General features: G+C 47.1%; 1 protein-coding gene across 4 annotated transcripts in view; it reads right to left on the reverse strand.

Moving 5' to 3' along the window:
- PTPRC (protein tyrosine phosphatase receptor type C) overlaps window positions 1-20,212 on the reverse strand; it is a 260,568-nt gene that overhangs the window by 65,679 nt on the left and 174,677 nt on the right. The gene's annotated exons all lie outside the window — the stretch shown is intronic.

Consider the following 20,212-nt stretch of genomic DNA (forward strand, 5'->3'; position numbering starts at 1 on the left):
GGGAAAAACTGCAGTAAAATGCTCAGTAATAATTTGGTGGCATAATTTAGTCGCTCAGTATTATTATTGGTAATATTTGTGCAATGTGTTTTGTTCTGTAGTAGTATTATTTATTCACCATAGAGTGGTAATGGTAGATGTCATGGTGTGGCAATATTATTTGGTCCTAGTATAGTGGTATTAGTAGTAGTAGTGGTTAGTGTAGTGTATTTTGTTTTATAACAGTATGTGGGTAAGATTTAGTCCGGGCATATCAGCAGCAGTGTCATATGATAACTTTATATACAGAGAATTTTATTTTAAGTAATCTTTTTTTAAGAGTCACCATTTGGGGAGGCCAAGTCCTTTGCACCTAGAGTTATTGGTACAGCCAAGATACATGCATCTAGAACAATCTCATTAAGCTACTAGAATAACGACAAGCACTACAGCCTTATTCGTCATTCTCCTATTAGTTAATGGTTTGGATTGAGGTCCCATTCACAAGTCCGATGTTCTTACACGCATACTATCCATTAGGCCAGTCTCACACATCCAGATAATTCCGGTACCGGAAAAATCGGTACCGGAATTATCCGTGTCCATGTGTCCGTGTGCTTACTGTGAACATCAGTGTGGCACACGTGCGGCAGCCGTGTGCCGCCCGTGTGCCAACTGGGTACCACACGGACCGTGCAGGAGACAGTGCTACAAGTAAGCACTGTCCCCTGCATCTGGTGCTGAAGCCGCCATTCATATCTTCTCTCCAGCAGCGTTTGTTGTAGAGAAGATATGAAAAATCCTTTTTTTTTTCGTGTTTAAAATAAAGATCTCTGTCCCCTCCCCCCTCCCACCCCCTGTGCACCCGGCTGCTGTTACTAAAATACTCACCCGGCTCCCTTGAAGCGTCCTCTCCGCGCCGCACCTTCTCCTGTATGAGCGGTCACGTGGTGCCGCCCATTACAGTCATGAATATGCGGCTCCACCCCTATGGGAGGTGGAGCCGCATATTCATGACTGTAATCGGCGGCACCACGTGACCGCTCAAACAGGAGAAGCTGGCGCTGAGAGGACGCTGCGAGGGAGCCAGGTGAGTATTTTATTAACAGCGGCCGGGCGCACAGTGGGTGGGAGGGGGATGGGGACAGGGATCTTTATTTTAAACACGAAAAAAAAAAGGATTTTTCATATCTTCTCTACAGCGAACGCTGCTGGAGAGATGATATGAATGGCGGCTTCAGCACCATGCTGGGGGGACAGCGCTTACTTTAGCGCTGTCTCCTGCACGACACGATGGACTGCACACGGACAGTGTCCGTGTGTGGTACGTGTTTTACACGGACCCATTGACTTTAATGGGTCCGTGTAATCGGTGCGCTCCCACGAACACTGATATGTCTCTGTGTTTTGCACACGGACAGACGGTCTATGAAAACACACTGACATGTGCAGAGGCACATTGATTTCAATGTGTCTACGTGAGTCAGTGTCTCCGGTACGTGAGGAAACTGTCACCTCACGTACCGGAGCCACTGACGTGTGAAACCGGCCTTACCAAGAGACCAAGTGGACACATTAAAGTCTTTTCCTGGGGAACAATTCGACAAAAAAGAAGAGACATGTGTTTTGCAAATCCATTTCCTCAGGGGCATGCTGTGGCAGCCCAGCGGTGAGTGATTACATCCTTGGAACAATACAGATAACAACCCACTATCTATAGCATCCTAATAAGGTACTAATCATTACAAATGATATTTACATGGTCACTTTGATATAGATCAATTTGGCTAATTTATTACTATGCTGTGTTAATTTGACTTCATCTATACATGGTGACATATAACATTTTTATAGACAAACTCCAAATACTGGCAAATTTTTGATTCTCCTAAAGACCTTTCCTTGTCCTTTTGTGAAGGTAAATTCTGTTAAATATTTAAATAAAAAGTGAATATTATGGGTGGTAGTCTAATTTTATTTAGGTGGTTATTGTGGAGCAGTCCCTTTTATTTATATGGCTGTTATTATTATGGAAGGTCACTAGATCGGGCAATTGAAAAATGTACTTTTCCTTATTGTTTGTGTTGGGCACTATGAACAGTGTAATAATAATAATAATAATAATAATAATAACAGTCCTTTCATTATATCTGAGAGAAGATTAGTTGTCAAAATAAATTAAAAAATAAACACTTCTGCCATTGAGATCTTAACTGAAGGGGTTATGTTTACATTGCAATACAAAGAAGGAAAAATAGTGACATTAAGGAAATCACAGGATCAAAAGACATGGTAAAGATATGAAATTTATGGAAAAATGAAAGAAAAAATTTCAGGGCATCTCAATTTATTCAATATTGAGTATGAGCACCACATGCAGAAATACACATACTTACTATTATTATTATTATTATTATTTATTATTATACGCCATTTATTCCATGGCACTTTACATGTGAGGAGGGGTATACATAAAAACAAGTACAATAATCTTAAACAATACAAGTCACAACTAGTACAGGAGGAGAGAGGACCCTGCCCGCGAGGGCTCACAATCTACAAGGGATGGGTGAGAATACAGTAGGCTATCCTGCTATTGATGAGATTATTAATGGTTATCCGAGGAATGTTCTGCTATTTGGAATTTAGTTGTGGACCCAAATAATCAAGTTCTGCTGCTGGCAGCTCGTTTTGCAATGAGCTCAATGGGAGACAAGCCCAGAGATGTTGCAAGCCATGGTAGCACGTTTAGAAAGCACAGGCTGCTCAAAGTATCACAAGCAACATGTGAACATGTGGCCTGGAGTGATCTCCAACCCCATATCATGTGTCTTTATGTTTAATTATTTTGTTATCCTTGAACTTTTTATTGAATCTGTATGAATAAATTTATGAAATTGTCTTCCCTATTCATGGGTGGCATGTCATTGTTATTTTTAATTATCCCCCCAGGTCATACAACCATACTATTATATTCATTTATATATAATATTATATACCTTGTTACCACTACCAACCACCCATGATGAAGCATTTATGAAATGCGCGTTGGGCATGTTTGGCAGATGAGCCCCGTTGATCTTGACGGCCATGTTACTATGTTACTATGCTACAATAAAAGTTTTTTATTATTTTGATTAACTTTTCCCTGTCCTGCACTTCATGATTATTCATCTCTGCTTTATGCTAGTGCTATTTGGGACTCACTACCCCTCTCTGGGTTATGCGTAAGTGCATACAGTACTGTACATGCAGCACAAAAACCTGATTAAAGCAATAGGTTATTTACTGTTGGTAACTTTCCTTTAAAATATATCATCTGAATGATTGAATTAGTTCCATATAACTTAACAACATTATTTTGCTAGTAGAACTCATGGTCCTCATGCAAAGCTTTGTATGGCCGGGAAAGTGATGCCAGTGCTGATTGGGCACCGGAGTCAAGTGACATAACAACCTCACATGAGCCGTGGAAAAACGAGTGCTGACACCGCTGGAACGGCGCCGCCATGGGAGGTGAGTATAGGTGTTTTAATATTAAAGGGGGCAAACATTCAGATTGAGAAAGGGTTGTTCTATTAGGGGACAACCCTTTTAACTATTTAACCCTTGGCTTTTTTTATGAAAACAGCAACATTTTGGTGTTAAGGACCATAATTTTTTTTTCATTATTTTCTCTTGATAATGATCCAATTTCTTCTTTACTCCAAATCCTACAAATAGTCCTAAAGTTTTGGCCACAGCAATGACCATCCTATACACATTAAATTCACGAAGGCCTAACCTGCCGATATCGATGGGCTCAGTTAACAGTCTAATATTTATGGAGGCTTCTTTTCTCTCCACCAACAGATGATGTTGGAAGAGATAAGGATCCATCATGTCTGATTTTGAACTGTTTATCCTTTTGCTTTTAGTGAGATAAGCTGCTACCTGAGGAGTCTGGCCGTGGATCTCTCGTAGAGAGCACATCCTGCGTATGTGTGCATGGAAGAGTCAGGAGAGATGTCTGTTGGTCCAATGATTTGCCAAACCATCCCTTATACCATCTATTGTGTATGAGTGGCTTTCTATTTACAGTTACATAGATCTCTACTGATCAGCTGTTTGCAGCCCTAGTGGCAGACCCATGTAAACTGTACGGAGTCAGAAGAGCACAGCTCCGTGCTGAATTTCAATAGAAAATTTACCTAATGCAAAAAAATACTAATGAGGGAAAAATTATAACTAGGGTTGAGCGAAACGGATCGTTCATTTTCAAAAGTCGCCGACTTTTCGCAAAGTCGGGTTTCATGAAACCCGACCCGACCCCTGTGCGGGGTCGGCAATGCGGTACGCGACTTTCGCGCCAAAGTCGCGTTTCAATGACGCGAAAAGCGCCATTTCTCAGCCAATGAAGGTGGACGCAGAGTGTGGGCAGCGTGATGACATAGGTCCTGGTCCCCACCATCTTAGAGAAGGGCATTGCAGTGATTGGCTTGCTGTCTGCGGCGTCACAGGGGCTATAAAGGGGCGTTCCCGCCGACCGCCATGTTACTGCTGCTGATCTGAGCTTAGGGAGAGGTTGCTGCCGCTTCTTCAGAAGCAGGGAAAGTGTTAGGCAGGGTCCATTAACCACCAAACCGCTTGTGCTGTAGCGATTTCCACTGTCCAACACCACCTTTGTTTGCAGGGACAGTGGAAGCTACATTTTTTTTTCCTCAGCGCTGTAGCTCATTGGGCTGCCCTAGAAGGCTCCCTGATAGCTGCATTGCTGTGTGTACGCCGCTGTGCAAACCAACTGCTTTTTTCAAAGCACAAATCCTGTTGTTCCTTCCTTTCTGCACAGCTATCTTGTTTGTTTGTCCACACTTTTTATTTCATTTGTGCAGCAGTCCACTCCTTATTGCTGCCTGCCATACCTGGCTGAGATTACTGCAGGGAGATAGTAATTGTAGGACAGTCCCTGTTTTTTTTTTTTTTTTTTTTTTTTTTAATTCTCCCTAAAAAAAAAGCTGTGGGAGATTAAGATTGGCATTTCTGCTCGAGTGCCATCCCTGTGTGTGCCATCTCACATAGTGTGCCATAGAAAGCCTAATTTTTTTTTCTGTTTTTTTTGGGGGGGTTTTATAAATTCTCCCTGAAAAAAAAAAACAGTGGGAGATTAATATTGGCCTTTCGGCTTGTGTGCCAGTCCTAAGCGTGCCATCTCTCTCACAAATAGTGGGCCATAGAAAGCCTATTTTTTTTTTTTATTGGGTTTATAAATTTCCCCTGAAAAAAAAAAACAGTGGGAGATTAATATTGGCCTTTGGGCTTGTGTGCCAGTCCTAAGCGTGCCATCTCTCTCACAAATAGTGGGCCATAGAAAGCCTATTTATTTTTTTTATTGGGTTTATAAATTCTCCCTGAAAAAAAAAACAGTGGGAGATTAATATTGGCCTTTGGGCTTGTGTGCCAGTCCTGAGCGTGCCATCTCTCTGTCAAATAGTGTGCCATAGAAAGCCTATTTATTTATTTTTTTTTGGTTTATAAATTTCCCCTGAAAAAAAAAACAGTGGGAGATTAATATCGGCCTTTGGGCTTGTGTGCCAGTCCTAAGCGTGCACTCTCTCTCACAAATAGTGTGCCATAGAAAGCCTATTTTTTTTTTTTTGGTTTTATAAATTCTCCCTGAAAAAAAAAAACAGTGGGAGATTAATATTGGCCTTTGGGCTTGTGTGCCAGTCCTAAGCGTGCCATCTCTCAAATAGTGGGCCATAGAAAGCCTATTTATTTATTTTTTTTTTTGGTTTTATAAATTCTCCCTGAAAAAAAAAAAACAGTGCGAGATTAATATTGGCCTTTGGGCTTGTGTGCCAGTCCTAAGCGTGCCATCTCTCAAATAGTGGGCCATAGAAAGCCTATTTATTTTTTTTTTTTTTTTGGTTTTATAAATTCTCCCTGAAAAAAAAAACAGTGGGAGATTAATATTTACATTTGTGCTTCAGTGACAGTCCTGCGTGTGTGGCATCTCTCTCATTTGGTGCCACCAAAAACTGAGTGTGTAACATTCTGCCTGATTTTCCTTGCGGTCTCACCCACCTGTAAAGGGGTATCTAAATCATACTGAAGTTATAGCTCACCATGTAAGTTGTTTGACAGCAACAAATACCGTTAGTTTGGTTACGTTTTTAAAACAATGAGGAAGTCTGGTGGAAGAGGTCGTGGCCAGGGGCGTTCATTGTCAGCTGGTAATGAGGGTAGTGGTAGTGGTGGAGCATCAGGTGGTCGTGGGAAAAAAAATATTGTACCTAAGTCTGGAGCTGTGGAGCCAGGTTCGTCGTCTGGCTACACAAGGCCTCGAACGCTCCCTTTTCTGGGAGTAGGAAAACCGCTTTTAAAGCCGGAGCAGCAAAAGCAAGTTTTGGCTTATCTTGCTGACTCAGCCTCTAGCTCTTTTGCCTCCTCTTTTGAAACTGGTAAATGTAAAAGCAGCGCGTCGTTAGTGGATGTTCACGGTCAGGGAGAAGTCGCTTCCTTGTCCTCTTCAGCAAAAACAACAACAGAGAAGGATGCAGCAGGCGACACAACGGGTTACTCCATGGAGCTCTTTACACATACCGTCCCTGGCTTAGAAAGTGAAGCAGTTAACAGGCCATGCCCATTACAAGTTGAATCTGACATGGAGTGCACTGATGCACAGCCACAGCCAGACTACTATGCTGGTCCTTTGACTCAGACCACAACATTGCCCTCGCAGGGTACTGATCCAGAATCAGACCCTGATGAGACTATGTTGCCCCGTCACGAACGCTCTACCACCGACTTACACGGTGACACAGACGAAGTTGCGCACGAGCTAGAAGAGGAGGTTATAGATGACCCAGTTGTTGACCCCGATTGGCAGCCATTGGGGGAACAGGGTGCAGGCGGCAGTAGTTCTGAAGCGGAGGAGGAGGGGCCGCAGCAGGCATCAACATCGCAACAGGTTCCATCTGCCGGGCCCGTAGATGGGACAAAACGCGTGGCAAAGCCAAAACCTGTTGGAGGACAGCGTGGCCATCCGGTTAAAGGTCAGTCTGCAATGCCTGAAAAGGGATCCGATGCTCGAAAGAGTGCAGTCTGGCATTTTTTTAAACAACATCCAATTGATCAGCGCAAAGTCATCTGTCAAAAATGTTCAACTACCTTAAGCAGAGGGCAGAATCTGAAAAGTCTCAATACAAGTTGCATGCATAGACATTTAACCACCATGCATTTGCAAGCCTGGACTAACTACCAAACGTCCCTTAAGGTTGTAGCACCCTCGGCCAATGAAGCTAGTCAGCAACGCAACATCCCTTCCGGCAGTGTAGGGTCACCATTTTCCGCACCACCTGCAGTATATGTGCATGTTTCTTTGCCAGGCCAAAGCAGTCAGGGTCGGGGAATCACCAGTTTCATAGTAGGAAACACTGCATCTAGGGCACCGGCGGCAACAATACCATCTCCCACCGTCTCTCAGTCTGCCATGTCCACCGGCACCCCCGCTAGTTCCATGATCTCCAGCTCTCCAGTCCAGCTCACCCTACATGAGACTATGGTCAGAAAAAGGAAGTACTTAGCCTCGCATCCGCGTACACAGGGTTTGAACGCCCACATAGCTAGACTAATCTCGTTAGAGATGATGCCCTACCGGTTAGTTGAAAGCGAAGCTTTCAAAGCCCTGATGGACTATGCTGTACCACACTATGAGCTACCCAGCCGACACTTCTTTTCCAGAAAAGCCGTCCCAGCCCTCCACCAGCATGTTAAAGAGCGCATCGTCCATGCACTCAGGCAATCTGTGAGCACAAAGGTGCACCTGACAACAGATGCATGGACCAGTAGGCATGGCCAGGGACGTTACGTGTCCATCACGGCACACTGGGTGAATGTGGTGGAAGCAGGGTCCACAGGGGACAGCAATTTTGGGACAGTTCTGCCTAGCCCACGGTCTAGGAAACAGTTGGCTGTAGCCGTTCGCACCCCCTCCTCCTCCTCCTCGTCCTCCTGCAGAAGCGAGAGCTCGTCCACAGACCGCAGTTGCACAACCAATTTATCCGCAGCTGCCACTGTTGCACACCAGGTCTCCCATTATGGGGCAGCTACTGGCAAACGTCAGCAGGCTGTATTGGCTATGAAGTGTTTGGGCGACAACAGACACACCGCGGAAGTTCTGTCCGAGTTCTTGCAGAAAGAAACGCAGTCGTGGCTGGGCACTGTAGATCTTGAGCCAGGCAAGGTAGTGAGTGATAACGGAAGGAAATTCATGGCTGCCATCTCCCTTTCCCAACTGAAACACATTCCTTGCCTGGCTCACACCTTAAACCTGGTGGTGCAGTGCTTCCTGAAACGTTATCCGGGGTTATCCGACCTGCTCCTCAAAGTGCGTGGACTTTGCTCACATATCCGCCGTTCGCCCGTACACTCCAGCCGTATGCAGACCTATCAGCATTCTTTGAACCTTCCCCAGCATCGCCTAATCATAGACGTTGCAACAAGGTGGAACTCAACACTGCACATGCTTCAGAGACTGTGCGAACAGAGGCGGGCTGTTATGTTTTTGTGGGAGGATACACATACACGGGCAGGCAGTAGGATGGCAGACATGGAGTTGTCAGGTGTGCAGTGATCGAAGATACAAGACATGTGTCAAGTCCTTCAGTGTTTTGAGGAATGCACATGGCTGGTTAGTGCAGACAACGCCATAATAAGCATGAGCATCCCCCTAATGCGTCTGCTGATGCAAAGTTTGACGCACATAAAGGATCAGGCGTCTGCAGCAGAGGAAGAGGAAAGCCTTGATGACAGTCAGCCATTGTCTGGCCAGGGCAGTGTACAGGACGAGGTAGCGGGCGAAGAGGAGGAGGAGGAGGACAAGGAGGATGATGGGGATGATTATATTTTTAATGAGGAAGCTTTTCCGGGGCCACTGGAAATTGGTGGCGTGGCAAGGCCGGGTTCTGGTTTTTTGAGGGACACAAGTGACGTAGATTTGCCTGAAACTGCCCCTCAACCAAGCACAACCGCAGATTTGACAACTGGAACTTTGGCCCACATGGCGGATTATGCCTTACGTATCCTCAAAAGGGACACACGCATTACTAAAATGAGGAACGATGACGATTACTGGTTGGCCTGCCTCCTTGATCCTCGCTATAAAGGCAAATTGCAAAATATAATGCCACATGAGAACTTGGAACTAATATTAGCAACCAAACAATCAACTCTTGGTGACCGTTTGCTTCTGGCATTCCCAGCACACAGCGCAAGTGATCGTTCTCACACGAGCTTCAGGGGCCAGCAGACCAGAGGTGTTAGAGGGGCAGAAATCAGAAGTGGCGTTGGACAGAGGGGTTTTCTGACCAGGTTGTGGAGTGATTTTGCTATGACCGCAGACAGGACAGGTACTGCAGCATCAATTCAAAGTGACAGGAGACAACATTTGTCCAGTATGGTTACTAACTATTTTTCATCCCTTATCGACGTTCTCCCTCAACCGTCATTCCCATTTGATTACTGGGCATCCAAATTAGACACCTGGCCAGAATTGGCAGAATATGCATTGCAGGAGCTTGCTTGCCCGGCAGCTAGTGTCCTATCCGAAAGACTATTCAGTGCTGCAGGTTCAATATTAACCGAAAAAAGGACTCGTCTGGCTACCCAAAATGTAGATGATCTAACCTTCATTAAAATGAACCACAACTGGATTTCGAAATCTTTTGCCCCACCTTGCCCGGTCGACACCTAGCTTTCCTATGAAAAGGTCTCGCCTGTGGACTATTCTGAATGAGTTTTCCAATCTCGTAATTTGCAGCATCTGATTGTCCAGCATACGACATGTTAACACCTCCCTAAATGGCCAAACTCCCCACACGGGGCCGTGGTATCGCCACTTGGCGCCAGCACCCGTGAGAGTGCTGTTTGTCTGAAGAGGTGGGTGTCCCCTCTTTTGGTCGACGGCACTGCCACTGGGTCCCTCATAGTACAATAAAGTGTCTCTGGCGGTGGTGGTGCGCACCCAACGTCAGACACAATGTTGTAGCATGAGGGGCCCTGGGCCTGTCCCGCCGGCCACAAGAGAGTTCCCCCCCCAGCTCAAACAGTGCTCTCCCACTTGCAAAATTATCTCTCACAGCTCCACCAATGTTTAGTCTATGCGCTGACATCCTTAAAAGCCTGGCACTGACAATACCATTGTATTGACATTTTTGTTATGTTAGGCCTTAGAAGCCTGTCTGCGGTCCCTCCTTCCACTAGGCCTCCACTGACCAGACCACTGCTGCCCGTGTACCCCTGGAACCAATTTTAAATTGCCTACAGCCCAATTTTTGTTATGTTAGGCCTTCGAAGCCTGTCTGCGGTCCCTTCTTTCCACTAGTCCTCCAATGACCAGACCACTGCTGCCCGTGTACCCCTGGAACCAATTTTAAATTGCCTACAGCCCAATTTTTGTTATGTTAGGCCTTTGAAGCCTGTCTGCGGTCCCTCCTTCCACTAGTCCTCCACTGACCAGACCACTGCTGCCCGTGTACCCCTGGAACCAATATTAAAGTGCCTACAGCCCAATTTTATTATGTTAGGCCTTCGAAGCCTGTCTGCGGTCCCTTCTTTCCACTAGTCCTCCAATGACCAGACCACTGCTGCCCGTGTACCCCTGGAACCAATTTTAAAGTGCCTACAGCCCAATTTTTTTTATGTTAGGCCATAGAAGCCTGTCTGCGGTCCCTTCTTTCTACTACTCCTACACTGACCAGACCACTGCTGCCCATGTACCCCTGGAACCAATTTTAAATTGTCTACAGCCCAATTTTTGTTATGTTAGGCCATAGAAGCCTGTCTGCGGTCCCTTTCTTTCTACTACTCCTACACTGACCAGACCACTGCTGCCCGTGTACCCCTGGAACCAATTTTAAATTGCCTACAGCCCAATTTTTGTTATGTTAGGCCTTAGAAGCCTGTCTGTGGTCCCTCCTTCCACTAGGCCTCCACTGACCATTCTACTGCTGCCCGTGTACCCCTGGAACCAATTTTAAAGTGCCTACAGCCCAATTTTATTATGTTAGGCCTTTGAAGCCTGTCTGCGGTCCCTTCTTTCCACTAGTCCTCCAATGACCAGACCACTGCTGCCCGTGTACCCCTGGAACCAATTTTAAAGTGCCTACAGCCCAATTTTTGTTATGTTAGGCCTTCGAAGCCTGTCTGCGGTCCCTTCTTTCTACTAATCCTACACTGACCAGACCACTGCTGCCCGTGTACCCCTGGAACCAATTTTAAATTGCCTACAGCCCAATTTTTGTTATGTTAGGCCATATAAGCCTGTCTGCGGTCCCTTCTTTCTACTACTCCTACACTGACCAGACCACTGCTGCCCGTGTACCCCTGGAACCAATTTTAAATTGCCTACAGCCCAATTTTTTTTGTTAGGCCTTAGAAGCCTGTCTGCTGTCCCTCCTTTCACTAGTCCTCCACTGACCAGACCACTGCTGCCCGTGTACCCCTGGAACCAATTTTAAATTGCCTACAGCCCAATTTTTTTTATGTTAGGCCTTAGAAGCCTGTCTGCGGTCCCTCCTTCTACTAGGCCTCCAGTGACCATTCTACTGCTGCCCGTGTACCCCTGGAACCAATTTTAAAGTGCCTACAGCCCAATTTTTTTTATGTTAGGCCTTAGAAGCCTGTCTGCGGTCCCTCCTTCCACTAGGCCTCCACTGACCATTCTACTGCTGCCCGTGTACCCCTGGAACCAATTTTAAATTGCCTACAGCCCAATTTTTTTATGTTAGGCCTTAGAAGCCTGTCTGCGGTCCCTCCTTCTACTAGGCCTCCACTGACCATTCTACTGCTGCCCGTGTACCCCTGGAACCAATTTTAAAGTGCCTACAGCCCAATTTTTTTTATGTTAGGCCTTAGAAGCCTGTCTGCGGTCCCTCCTTCCACTAGGCCTCCACTGACCATTCTACTGCTGCCCGTGTACCCCTGGAACCAATTTTAAAGTGCCTACAGCCCAATTTTTTTATGTTAGGCCTTAGAAGCCTGTCTGCGGTCCCTCCTTCCACTAGTCCTCCACTGACCAGACCACTGCTGCCCGTGTACCCCTGGAACCAATTTTAAATTGCCTACAGCCCAATTTTTTTATGTTAGGCCTTAGAAGCCTGTCTGCGGTCCCTCCTTCCACTAGGCCTCCACTGACCATTCTACTGCTGCCCGTGTAACCCTGGAACCAATTTTAAAGTGCCTACAGCCCAATTTTTTTTATGTTAGGCCTTAGAAGCCTGTCTGCGGTCCCTCCTTCCACTAGGCCTCCACTGACCATTCTACTGCTGCCCGTGTACCCCTGGAACCAATTTTAAATTGCCTACAGCCCAATTTTTTTATGTTAGGCCTTAGAAGCCTGTCTGCAGTCCCTCCTTCCACTAGGCCTCCACTGACCATTCTACTGCTGCCCGTGTACCCCTGGAACCAATTTTAAATTGCCTACAGCCCAATTTTTTTTATGTTAGGCCTTAGAAGCCTGTCTGCGGTCCCTTCTTCCACTAGGCCTCCACTGACCATTCTACTGCTGCCCGTGTACCCCTGGAACCAATTTTAAAGTGCCTACAGCCCAATTTTTGTTATGTTAGGCCTTCGAAGCCTGTCTGCGGTCCCTTCTTTCTACTAATCCTACACTGACCAGACCACTGCTGCCCGTGTACCCCTGGAACCAATTTTAAATTGCCTACAGCCCAATTTTTGTTATGTTAGGCCATAGAAGCCTGTCTGCGGTCCCTTCTTTCTACTACTCCTACACTGACCAGACCACTGCTGCCCATGTACCCCTGGAACCAATTTTAAATTGCCTACAGCCCAATTTTTGTTATGTTAGGCCATAGAAGCCTGTCTGCGGTCCCTTCTTTCTAGTACTCCTACACTGACCAGACCACTGCTGCCCATGTACCCCTGGAACCAATTTTAAATTGTCTACAGCCCAATTTTTGTTATGTTAGGCCATAGAAGCCTGTCTGCGGTCCCTTCTTTCTACTACTCCTACACTGACCAGACCACTGCTGCCCGTGTACCCCTGGAACCAATTTTAAATTGCCTACAGCCCAATTTTTGTTATGTTAGGCCTTAGAAGCCTGTCTGCGGTCCCTCCTTCCACTAGGCCTCCACTGACCATTCTACTGCTGCCCGTGTACCCCTGGAACCAATTTTAAAGTGCCTACAGCCCAATTTTATTATGTTAGGCCTTTGAAGCCTGTCTGCGGTCCCTTCTTTCAACTAGTCCTCCAATGACCAGAACACTGCTGCCCGTGTACCCCTGGAACCAATTTTAAAGTGCCTACAGCCCAATTTTTTTTATGTTAGGCCTTAGAAGCCTGTCTGCGGTCCCTCCTTCCACTAGGCCTCCACTGACCATTCTACTGCTGCCCATGTACCCCTGGAACCAATTTTAAATTGTCTACAGCGCAATTTTTGTTATGTTAGGCCTTCGAAGCCTGTCTACGGTCCTTTCTTTCTACTACTCCTACACTGACCAGACCACGGCTGCCCGTGTACCCCTGGAACCAATTTTAAATTGCCTACAGCCCAATTTTTTTTATGTTAGGCCATAGAAGCCTGTCTGCGGTCCCTCCTTCCAATAGGCCTCCACTGACCATTCTACTGCTGCCCGCGTACCCCTGGAACCAATTTTAAAGTGCCTACAGCCCAATTTTATTATGTTAGGCCTTCGAAGCCTGTCTGCGGTCCCTTCTTTCCACTAGTCCTCCAATGACCAGACCACTGCTGCCCGTGTACCCCTGGAACCAATTTTAAAGTGCCTACAGCCCAATTTTTTTTATGTTAGGCCATAGAAGCCTGTCTGCGGTCCCTCCTTCCACTAGGCCTCCACTGACCATTCTACTGCTGCCCGTGTACCCCTGGAACCAATTTTAAAGTGCCTACAGCCCAATTTTTTTTATGTTAGGCCTTAGAAGCCTGTCTGCGGTCCCTCCTTCCACTAGTCCTCCACTGACCAGACCACTGCTGCCCGTGTACCCCTGGAACCAATTTTAAATTGCCTACAGCCCAATTTTTTTATGTTAGGCCTTAGAAGCCTGTCTGCGGTCCCTCCTTCCACTAGGCCTCCACTGACCATTCTACTGCTGCCCGTGTACCCCTGGAACCAATTTTAAAGTGCCTACAGCCCAATTTTTTTTATGTTAGGCCTTAGAAGCCTGTCTGCGGTCCCTCCTTCCACTAGGCCTCCACTGACCATTCTACTGCTGCCCGTGTTCCCCTGGAACCAATTTTAAAGTGCCTACAGCCCAATTTTTTTTATGTTAGGCCTTAGAAGCCTGTCTGCGGTCCCTCCTTCCACTAGGCCTCCACTGACCATTCTACTGCTGCCCGTGTACCCCTGGAACCAATTTTAAATTGCCTACAGCCCAATTTTTTTTATGTTAGGCCTTAGAAGCCTGTCTGCGGTCCCTCCTACCACTAGGCCTCCACTGACCATTCTACTGCTGCCCGTGTACTCCTGGAACCAATTTTAAATTGCCTACAGCCCAATTTTTTTATGTTAGGCCTTAGAAGCCTGTCTGCGGTCCCTCCTTCCACTAGGCCTCCACTGACCATTCTACTGCTGCCCGTGTACCCCTGGAACCAATTTTAAAGTGCCTACAGCCCAATTTTTGTTATGTTAGGCCTTCGAAGCCTGTCTGCGGTCCCTCCTTCCACTAGGCCTCCACTGACCAGACCACTGCTGCCCGTGTACCCCTGGAACCAATTTTAAATTGCCTACAGCCCAATTTTTGTTATGTTAGGCCATAGAAGCCTGTCTGCGGTCCCTTCTTTCTACTACTCCTAAACTGACCAGACCACTGCTGCCCATGTACCCCTGGAACCAATTTTAAATTGCCTACAGCCCAATATTTGTTATGTTAGGCCTTAGAAGCCTGTCTGCGGTCCCTCCTTCCACTAGGCCTCCACTGACCATTCTACTGCTGCCCTTGTACCCCTGGAACCAATTTTAAATTGCCTACAGCCCAATTTTTGTTATGTTAGGCCTTCGAAGCCTGTCTGCGGTCCCTTCTTTCCACTAGTCCTCCAATGACCAGACCACTGCTGCCCGTGTACCCCTGGAACCAATTTTAATTTGCCTACAGCCCAATTTTTTTTATGTTAGGCCTTAGAAGCCTGTCTGCGGTCCCTCCTTCCACTAGGCCTCCACTGACCATTCTACTGCTGCCCGTGTACCCCTGGAACCAATTTTAAAGTGCCTACAGCCCAATTTTTATTATGTTAGGCCTTAGAAGCCTGTCTGCGGTCCCTCCTTCCACTAGGCCTCCACTGACCATTCTACTGCTGCCCGTGTACCCCTGGAACCAATTTTAAATTGCCTACAGCTCAATTTTTTTTATGTTAGGCCTTAGAAGCCTGTCTGCGGTCCCTCCTTCCACTAGGCCTCCACTGACCATTCTACTGCTGCCCGTGTACCCCTGGAACCAATTTTAAAGTGCCTACAGCCCAATTGTTTTTATGTTAGGCCTTAGAAGCCTGTCTGCGGTCCCTCCTTCCACTAGGCCTCCACTGACAATTCTACTGCTGCCCGTGTACCCCTGGAACCAATTTTAAAGTGCCTACAGCCCAATTTTTTTATGTTAGGCCTTAGAAGCCTGTCTGCGGTCCCTCCTTCCACTAGGCCTCCACTGACCATTCTACTGCTGCCCGTGTATCCCTGGAACCAATTTTAAATTGCCTACAGCCCAATTTTTTATATGTTAGGCCTTAGAAGCCTGTCTGCGGTCCCTCCTTCCACTAGGCCTCCACTGACCATTCTACTGCTGCCCGTGTACCCCTGGAACCAATTTTAAAGTGCCTACAGCCCAATTTTTTTATGTTAGGCCTTAGAAGCCTGTCTGCGGTCCCTCCTTCCACTAGGCCTCCACTGACCATTCTACTGCTGCCCGTGTACCCCTGGAACCAATTTTAAAGTGCCTACAGCCCAATTTTTTTTATGTTAGGCCTTAGAAGCCTGTCTGCGGTCCCTCCTTCCACTAGGCCTCCACTGACCATTCTACTGCTGCCCGTGTACCCCTGGAACCAATTTTAAAGTGCCTACAGCCCAATTTTTGTTATGTTAGACCATAGAAGCCTGTCTGCGGTCCCTTCTTTCTACTACTCCTACACTGACCAGACCACTGCTGCCCGTGTACCCCTGGAACCAATTTTAAATTGCCTACAGCTCAATTTTTTTTATGTTAGGCCTTAGAAGCCTGTCTGCGGTCCCTCCTTCCACTAGGCCTCCACTGACAATTCTACTGCTGCCCGTGTACCCCTGGAACCAATTTTAAAGTGCCTACAGCCCAATTTTTTTTATGTTAGGCCTTAGAAGCCTGTCTGCGGTCCCTCCTTCCACTAGGCCTCCACTGACAATTCTACTGCTGCCCGTGTACCCCTGGAACCAATTTTAAAGTGCCTACAGCCCAATTTTTTTATGTTAGGCCTTAGAAGCCTGTCTGCGGTCCCTCCTTCCACTAGGCCTCCACTGACCATTCTACTGCTGCCCGTGTACCCCTGGAACCAATTTTAAAGTGCCTACAGCCCAATTTTTTTTATTTTAGGCCTTAGAAGCCTGTCTGCGGTCCCTCCTTCCACTAGTCCTCCACTGACCAGACCACTGCTGCCCGTGTACCCCTGGAACCAATTTTAAATTGCCTACAGCCCAATTTTTTTATGTTAGGCCTTAGAAGCCTGTCTGCGGTCCCTCCGTCCACTAGGCCTCCACTGACCATTCTACTGCTGCCCGTGTACCCCTGGAACCAATTTTAAATTGCCTACAGCCCAATTTTTTTTATGTTAGGCCTTAGAAGCCTGTCTGCGGTCCCTCCTTCCACTAGGCCTCCACTGACCATTCTACTGCTGCCCGTGTACCCCTGGAACCAATTTTAAATTGCCTACAGCCCAATTTTTTTATGTTAGGCCTTAGAAGCCTGTCTGCGGTCCCTCCTTCCACTAGGCCTCCACTGACCATTCTACTGCTGCCCGTGTACCCCTGGAACCAATTTTAAAGTGCCTACAGCCCAATTTTTGTTATGTTAGGCCTTCGAAGCCTGTCTGCGGTCCCTTCTTTCTACTAATCCTACACTAACCAGACCACTGCTGCCCGTGTACCCCTGGAACCAATTTTAAATTGCCTACAGCCCAATTTTTGTTATGTTAGGCCATAGAAGCCTGTCTGCGGTCCCTTCTTTCTACTACTCCTACACTGACCAGACCACTGCTGCCCATGTACCCCTGGAACCAATTTTAAATTGCCTACAGCCCAATATTTGTTATGTTAGGCCTTAGAAGCCTGTCTGCGGTCCCTCCTTCCACTAGGCCTCCACTGACCATTCTACTGCTGCCCTTGTACCCCTGGAACCAATTTTAAAGTGCCTACAGCCCAATTTTTGTTATGTTAGGCCTTCGAAGCCTGTCTGCGGTCCCTTCTTTCCACTAGTCCTCCAATGACCAGACCACTGCTGCCCGTGTACCCCTGGAACCAATTTTAATTTGCCTACAGCCTAATTTTTTTTATGTTAGGCCTTAGAAGCCTGTCTGCGGTCCCTCCTTCCACTAGGCCTCCACTGACCATTCTACTGCTGCCCGTGTACCCCTGGAACCAATTTTAAAGTGCCTACAGCCCAATTTTTATTATGTTAGGCCTTAGAAGCCTGTCTGCGGTCCCTCCTTCCACTAGGCCTCCACTGACCATTCTACTGCTGCCCGTGTACCCCTGGAACCAATTTTAAATTGCCTACAGCTCAATTTTTTTTATGTTAGGCCTTAGAAGCCTGTTTGCGGTCCCTCCTTCCACTAGGCCTCCACTGACAATTCTACTGCTGCCCGTGTACCCCTGGAACCAATTTTAAAGTGCCTACAGCCCAATTTTTTTTATGTTAGGCCTTAGAAGCCTGTCTGCGGTCCCTCCTTCCACTAGGCCTCCACTGACAATTCTACTGCTGCCCGTGTACCCCTGGAACCAATTTTAAAGTGCCTACAGCCCAATTTTTTATGTTAGGCCTTAGAAGCCTGTCTGCGGTCCCTCCTTCCACTAGGCCTCCACTGACCATTCTACTGCTGCCCGTGTATCCCTGGAACCAATTTTAAATTGCCTACAGCCCAATTTTTTATATGTTAGGCCTTAGAAGCCTGTCTGCGGTCCCTCCTTCCACTAGGCCTCCACTGACCATTCTACTGCTGCCCGTGTACCCCTGGAACCAATTTTAAAGTGCCTACAGCCCAATTTTTTTGTTAGGCCTTAGAAGCCTGTCTGCGGTCCCTCCTTCCACTAGGCCTCCACTGACCATTCTACTGCTGCCCGTGTACCCCTGGAACCAATTTTAAAGTGCCTACAGCCCAATTTTTTTTATGTTAGGCCTTAGAAGCCTGTCTGCGGTCCCTCCTTCCACTAGGCCTCCACTGACCATTCTACTGCTGCCCGTGTACCCCTGGAACCAATTTTAAAGTGCCTACAGCCCAATTTTTGTTATGTTAGGCCATAGAAGCCTGTCTGCGGTCCCTTCTTTCTACTACTCCTACACTGACCAGACCACTGCTGCCCGTGTACCCCTGGAACCAATTTTAAATTGCCTACAGCCCAATTTTTTTTATGTTAGGCCATAGAAGCCTGTCTGCGGTCCCTTCTTTCTACTACTCCTACACTGACCAGACCACTGCTGCCCATGTACCCCTGGAACCAATTTTAAATTGCCTACAGCCCAATTTTTTTTATGTTAGGCCTTAGAAGCCTGTCTGCGGTCCCTCCTTCCACTAGTCCTCCACTGACCAGACCACTGCTGCCCGTGTACCCCTAGAACCAATTTTAAATTGCCTACAGCCCAATTTTTTATATGTTAGGCCTTAGAAGCCTGTCTGCGGTCCCTCCTTCCACTAGGCCTCCACTAACCATTCTACTGCTGCCCGTGTACCCCTGGAACCAATTTTAAATTGCCTATAGCCCAATTTTTTTTATGTTAGGCCTTAGAAGCCTGTCTGCGGTCCCTCCTTCCACTAGGCCTCCACTGACCATTCTACTGCTGCCCGTGTACCCCTGGAACCAATTTTAAAGTGCCTACAGCCCAATTTTTTTTATGTTAGGCCTTAGAAGCCTGTCTGCGGTCCCTCCTTCCACTAGTCCTCCACTGACCATTCTACTGCTGCCTTTGTACCCCTGGAACCAATTTTAAATTGCCTACAGCCCAATCTTTTTATGTTAGGCCTTAGAAGCCTGTCTGCGGTCCCTCCTTCCACTAGGCCTCCACTGACCATTCTACTGCTGCCCGTGTACCCCTGGAACCAATTTTAAAGTGCCTACAGCCCAATTTTTTTTATGTTAGGCCTTAGAAGCCTGTCTGCGGTCCCTCCTTCCACTAGGCCTCCACTGACCATTCTACTGCTGCCCGTGTAACCCTGGAACCAATTTTAAATTGCCTACAGCCCAATTTTTTTTATGTTCGGCCTTAGAAGCCTGTCTGCGGTCCCTCCTTCCACTAGGCCTCCACTGACCATTCTACTGCTGCCCGTGTACCCCTGGAACCAATTTTAAAGTGCCTACAGCCCAATTTTTGTTATGTTAGGCCATAGAAGCCTGTCTGCGGTCCCTTCTTTCTACTACTCCTACACTGACCAGACCACTGCTGCCCGTGTACCCCTGGAACCAATTTTAAATTGCCTACAGCCCAATTTTTTTTATGTTAGGCCTTCGAAGCCTGTCTGCGGTCCCTCCTTCCACTAGGCCTCCACTGACCATTCTACTGCTGCCCGTGTACCCCTGGAACCAATTTTAAAGTGCCTACAGCCCAATTTTTTTTATGTTAGGCCTTAGAAGCCTGTCTGCGGTCCCTCCTTCCACTAGGCCTCCACTGACCATTCTACTGCTGCCCGTGTAACCCTGGAACCAATTTTAAATTGCCTACAGCCCAATTTTTTTTATGTTCGGCCTTAGAAGCCTGTCTGCGGTCCCTCCTTCCACTAGGCCTCCACTGACCATTCTACTGCTGCCCGTGTACCCCTGGAACCAATTTTAAAGTGCCTACAGCCCAATTTTTGTTATGTTAGGCCATAGAAGCCTGTCTGCGGTCCCTTCTTTCTACTAATCCTACACTAACCAGACCACTGCTGCCCGTGTACCCCTGGAACCAATTTTAAATTGCCTACAGCCCAATTTTTGTTATGTTAGGCCATAGAAGCCTGTCTGCGGTCCCTTCTTTCTACTACTCCTACACTGACCAGACCACTGCTGCCC

The sequence above is a fragment of the Ranitomeya imitator genome, chromosome 8, assembly GCF_032444005.1.
Source record: "Ranitomeya imitator isolate aRanImi1 chromosome 8, aRanImi1.pri, whole genome shotgun sequence".
NCBI classification, from domain to species: domain Eukaryota; kingdom Metazoa; phylum Chordata; class Amphibia; order Anura; family Dendrobatidae; genus Ranitomeya; species Ranitomeya imitator.